Genomic DNA, 6,239 nt, shown 5'->3' with positions numbered 1-6,239 from the left:
GGCTGTAAATCTCTAGCGCTAGCAAGGAGCATGCTTTCTGTACATCAAATTATTTAAACTGTTCACACACAGGCAGACACTAAGTACATGCTCAAAGGAAGATAATGTTCACCTTCAAAAACAGTTGTTGAATAAAAATCACAAATTAATTTATTTTTGAAGCAAAAATGGGAAACATGGTTATGGTTACTTGGATAGTAAATAATTTATCCTGGGCAGGTTGCTGAGCTACAAACAGCTGTGCACGTCTCAACAAGAAGGCAATCCACTGAGTTCATCATTTCTCTCCTCAGTGTTCAGGCATCCCTCACACAGCGCACTTATTCTTGGCTGTTAGTTCAGACAAAGAATAAATATACAACCAACGGTATGAATATTGTATTAAACATATTCATACTGACCAATTTTATGCCGGTCTTAAAGATTTCCTTTGAAAATAATAAATAGACCAAAGCAAACAAAGCACCGCTCCTCTGGGAGGGATCAAGGTTGACCGACGGCCCAAAAAAGGTTCTGTGTTCACAAGTGCATCTTTCTTTCTCTCTTATTTTTTTAACTCTTGCACTGTTCTGACTGTTGAGCAGTCTGTTCTGGTATATTTATAAAGAAATATTTTAGGAATACCTTAAAAATATCTAGTAAATGCTGTAATGTTAAAAAATTGCACGTTAAGAACTGAAGAAGCACGTGATCCTGGAGGGAAAAACTTTCTTTGCTCAAATTCATTTATTGATTCTTTGACACATTAAAAGTCTGACTTAAAGAATAAAAAATGGACACTGTTTAGTGCGCAGTAAGATATTTTCATAGCTTCATTTTAATATAACATTTACTTTTACATTTTGCACAAATCCACACTCTATAATTGATAAAATTCAGGGTAAAATTCACCAAATGTCAGGCTCACTTTGTTTTTGGGATGAAGAGGAGGTCAGATAACATACAATGCATCTCTGTGTGGAATGATTTAAGAATGCAAATGGTGCAAATGTTTATTTATTCATTTTTTTTGATCAACAAATGAAGCAAATCAGCTTTTTATATTCACCTCTAATGGCAGCAATGATAAGACCCTCACTGCATACTCTTTTATAAGCCATAGTTGAACACAGAAACATACAACACATATCTGAAGAAATTTTTTCAAACCGAGACAAAAACATAAAGAAGTTATCCCTCTGTCAGCAAAAATATGTAGCATGGTCAAACCTTCAGCTGTCCATTCACATCACAAGTAGAGTCTACAACAGCAGTGACTTAGTGAAGTCTCTGGCTGAGTCAGAGAGCTCCTGCTGTTTCTCGTAGGTCCCAGGTTTTGTCATGCTCGAGCATTGTTTGGCACTCAATCAATTCAGAAATTGATATAAGAATCACAAAGACCAATGCAACCTGAATGTAAATACACAAATCTACCACAAAAAATGTACAGCTCAGAGCCGTACGTGTACATCACCCACTGGCGACGATCACACTCGTACCAGACAAAAACAAACAGATTTAAAAAAGAGAAAGGAGAATTCACAATAGATTAAAGAGATGTAACAGTTTTCTGTTACTTACAGTATTTTGACAGAGATCAATCTTGTAGCATGAATAGGAAGTTAAGGTTGTACAATATGTCATTTAAATGTTTGATGGGAGATATTCCTTTGAACATGATATATAAATTACTTAAGAGCTGTTGCTGATGATGATAACCATGTGATGCAGCACTATGATGCAAACTGCCTTTCCTTTCTGTTCTTACTGAACTACTGAAGTTGAATTGCATGTGTATTTTTTTTTTTTCTCACGCTCTGAGTGTGTAAATTGGGAAAGTATACAAAAAAACGGGATCTCTGAGAGGACATTTATTTCCACATTCTTCAGCACTATGAGAAGAAATGGCAACTGATGAGAGATCAGATGGTCGTCGCCAAATGGCATTACAATAACAAACACACTGAGATTTTTACTCATGACGAACATTTTATGCTACAGAACCTAAGAGTCATGATTCAACACCTTTTCAGTCACACTGAATTTGACAATTACACTGCAGCTCACAAAGCACTGAGCAAATGATAAACTTCATGTTCCGTGTCATATAATCTCAACAAATTATGATTCATTCAATTAATCTCCAAATTCAAGGAGCAGCTGGGAAATAGGCATTATTGCTGGACAAGATTGATACTACTCACATCTGGATTTTCAGTGTGAAATGGCCAGAAGTAATCAGCTTAGTTTAGCATAATGATTAGACAAAGTGGGTTACAACTAAACTGGTACTTTTCCTGCCCTGTTTAGACCAAACCATGTTACTTCTTTCAATTGAGAGCCTCAACAGGAGGACAAAAGTCTGAACGTTGCTCCATAGAGGGCATTGTTTATTTCAACTCAGGAAAATATAGTACAACTTTCACAACCCCCCACCCACCCCCTCTAACCCTCACTAATCGACACATTATGAAAAAATATTTGTCATTTATTTAAGTTTATTTTTCTTGTCTTGAAGAAACTGAGCCTCCAACTGGTTTTCATTCAACTGCTGTCCAGTCCATCACTGTTTCGACACAAACTGTATTTAATGTGCGAAATACTGAGGTGCTGGTCACTTTTGGACATATTCAGGGTAACTATTGCCGTCTTTTTCCTGTGTTTATGCAAGGCCAACCTAATCTTCATATTCATCATATAGACCAGAGAGTGGTATCAATCTTATAACCTAACTCACACCAAAAAAAGTGAATAAGCATACCCCCCAAAAAAATTGTAAAAATAAAAATAAACAAGACTTCATTTCTAAATACAGTTTGGTGTAAAACAATCAAGAATTGGCACATTTTTTTCCAAACCCGACTTGAAGTATGAAACCACATTTCTCAAAAAACCTTCTACCTTTCAACAGGTGGTGACTTTTTTTTTTTTTTTTTAAACAGGCCAACCTCATAAACAGCAGTGAAATTGTTTTCCGGCTTGAATATGAAAGGCACAGTGAGAAACTTCTTTCAGTGGACATTAAGATGGGCGTTCATGTTTATGCACTTAACACAGAACAAGCCCTTTTGTTAAGCAATCCATACAATAAAATCAGATTAGGGAACTTGGTGACAGAGGTTATCTTGATTTGTAGCTCCTTGCTCTGCATATTACACCAGGGGAAACAATCACACCCACACCCACAGCATTTAATCGTTTCAAAACACCTGTGAGGTCACGCCTCAAGCATGAACACTGACTGACTGAGTTATGAGGATGAAAAGCTTCAGATACCATCAACACTGAACCTGTCACAGTAACACATGAGAAAGTTGCACTTCATCTGAACTCCAGTGAGTCCGCGCAAGAGGTTTGAGTGCTGCATTATCGGAAAAACAATGATTTAACATTATCTATTTATTGTTATTATTAGTCAGTAAACAACGGCAATGATGGTAATGATGCTGCAATAACCATTGACTTGTTTTAGGTGGTGGTGAGGTTACTGCGTTATGAAAAAGATAGCTGACACATTTAAACATGGACTTCTTTTTAAATTACCATAAACATACAAGTAACAATATTCTGAGGAATTAGATGAACCACCTGCTGCTTCCTTTATGAAACATTGCCACTCGTTTCAAAAGTTTAATACGATAGAAATTAAATGAAATAGTGGCAATGGTCATCTAATGTATGGCACTGTTTATGCGAATTTAATCAAACACAGTGTCTAACAATCAGGCATCTTTTTTTCTGCTTTTGTAGCAAAAATTGCACTGTGAAAGGAAACATTGAACCTGAAACAATAATAATAATAATAATAATAATAATAATAATAATAATAAGAAGAAGAAGAAGAAGAAGAAGAAGAAGAAGAAGACGACTGCGGTTTCACAGAAGAACAGGCGATTAAATACATTAAGCCCACAGCTCTATAGACTACTATTTAAATTTCACACTTCACACATTGGTCTGATTTCAACTGACAAAACGATAATTCACCTATTATTGCAAAAATGTAAACATCCCTTCAATGTATCATGACAATATCTTTGCAAATACAGTCAAAAATGTTGTAGGGCAAGTTAAGAGTTGGCTTATTTGTGTGTGTGTGTCTATGTGTGTCTGTGTGTGTATGAATATATGCATGCACACACAGATACACACGCACACACCCACATATATGGGACTTCCTTTAAATCTCATATTGAACTATGACACCCAAGCAATATACACACTATCAACATTTGATTTAAGGTTATTTAAGGCTTCTGTGTTGGAAATGTTCATCTTTAAAGAGGATAATAATTCTTTGTATTTCTATCTACTACCAACTGGTGGCACTGATGTCACGAGTTAATATATTTACCTACTTTTTTCTATTCATTTATTTATTTAGTTTACATCTTTGTTAATTGAATATTTTTGATACTTTTAACTGGTGAAAAATTCACATTTTATGTCTTAAAATTTGAGGTTTATTTTTTCTAGAACAAATTAATCATCTTTGGGTTTAGGCTGTTCTTACAAAGAATTAAGATGCCACCCTGGACAGTTACTTGACAGTAATGGGATGAATGATTGACATTAGTTTCATATGAAGGTTCTATGTATAATGTGAGAACTTTTCTTGTCCACAGCTCTCTACTCACCACACAACACAGAAGCCCCAAAAAACCTAATCAGAAATTGAGAATTTGTATGAGTCACATTCTTCTTCTTTTTTTTTTATTTTTTTATTTTTTTTTTACTCTTTTTAAAAAGTTCAACTTCAGCTAAATGCCACAACATGTGTGAATTTGCAGATCTACATATGTGTAGAAATCTAGAACCTTTTTGCAGCTGGAAATATCAGCCTGATATGAGTACTCAACAAAAAGGTGTAAGCATCATTGGGCCTGTGCTTGTGTTACCCCTCCTCGCAGACAGCCAGTTTGTCAGGAGAATAATCTCAGTGAATCTAATTTTGTCCAAATGAAACATTATCTGAAATGGCACAATCCGTTTCTACTGCTCAGAAAAAAAAATCTCAGAAGAACACAACAATGCTACTTCTATTAACAATATGGTAAAAGATCTGACATCGTGTAAGTTTTCACTTTGACAGGTACTTGTAGCTTACATGGGCTACTGTTAGTATGTACATGTAGCAGCATAAAACCACCCTAGCTGTGATTATCAGTCTACAAGATTACCGTTCTTATATCTCACTCCGAAATGGCTGTTGATGGGGATGAGGTGGAATGAGCACATTTTATCATTTCAACTTCTATTTCCAGGATTTTTTGTTGTTGTTTTTTTTTTGTTTGTTTGTTTGTTTGTTTATGTCTCAACTGCTGTCCTCTTATGCCTTTCTGTCTCACAAGTCCTATTGGCACATTAGATTTTATTCATCATACAGTTTGCAATTAAGTTTTGGCACTTAAAATATCAATACAGTGTCTCTCTCTCTGTCTCTTTTTTTTTTTTTTTTTTAAATATAACTACACACAGTCATAACAGTAATACACCAGTGTCCAGTGATAATTTGAGGTGAAACTTTGGTCTCCATATTACCAACTGGATTACAAAACGCTGGTAATCACATGGAAAAACAAAAATTATCACAATAAAAAAAAACAACACCTAATAATAATAATAATAAACAATGAAATAAATAAATAAATATCTGACCATGAAGGTCAATAAGCCTCGCAAAAAATCTTCACTGCATGACTTGGCAACATACTGGTTTACGCTTTAAATAGACCATTCACACCTGATCACTGACAAATGACAGATTTAGGACATTTTACGTGAGGTTATAGCTTAATGCCATTATTTGAGGTTGTTGATGTCTCCATCAAAACATTGAAATAAACCTTAACTACAATGATGACTAAGAATGTCCATGAAGTAATTGGCCCCCTGCTTTTGGTATAAGGACACGGTCGAACCTGTTGCTCCAGTGGAGTAATAGATACAAAGAGCTTTTCAGTGGCCCAGGGTAAAAAGTGCAACGTGACAAGCGTAAACAGCTGTGGACCTCCTGCAGGTCTGGGATAATATGCAGAAAGTGTGATCAAAGATGATATGCTACCTTTTCTTCTGCTGCATGTAAATAGGAGGGAGCCAAAGCTCAATTAATCCATGTGTGCTACTTTTACCATCATCCAGTTTAAGTCTAATTCTCTACATATCACTAAATATCATTTTTATTCCACTTTTGAATTTGACATAACTATTTCTAAAATATGATAAAATACAATTCCATAGGATTGTGTGCAAAATGCTCC

This window comes from Echeneis naucrates, chromosome 5 (genome assembly GCF_900963305.1).
Source record: "Echeneis naucrates chromosome 5, fEcheNa1.1, whole genome shotgun sequence".
Lineage (NCBI taxonomy): Eukaryota > Metazoa > Chordata > Actinopteri > Carangiformes > Echeneidae > Echeneis > Echeneis naucrates.
Note: the sequence above shows the minus strand (reverse complement) of the source record.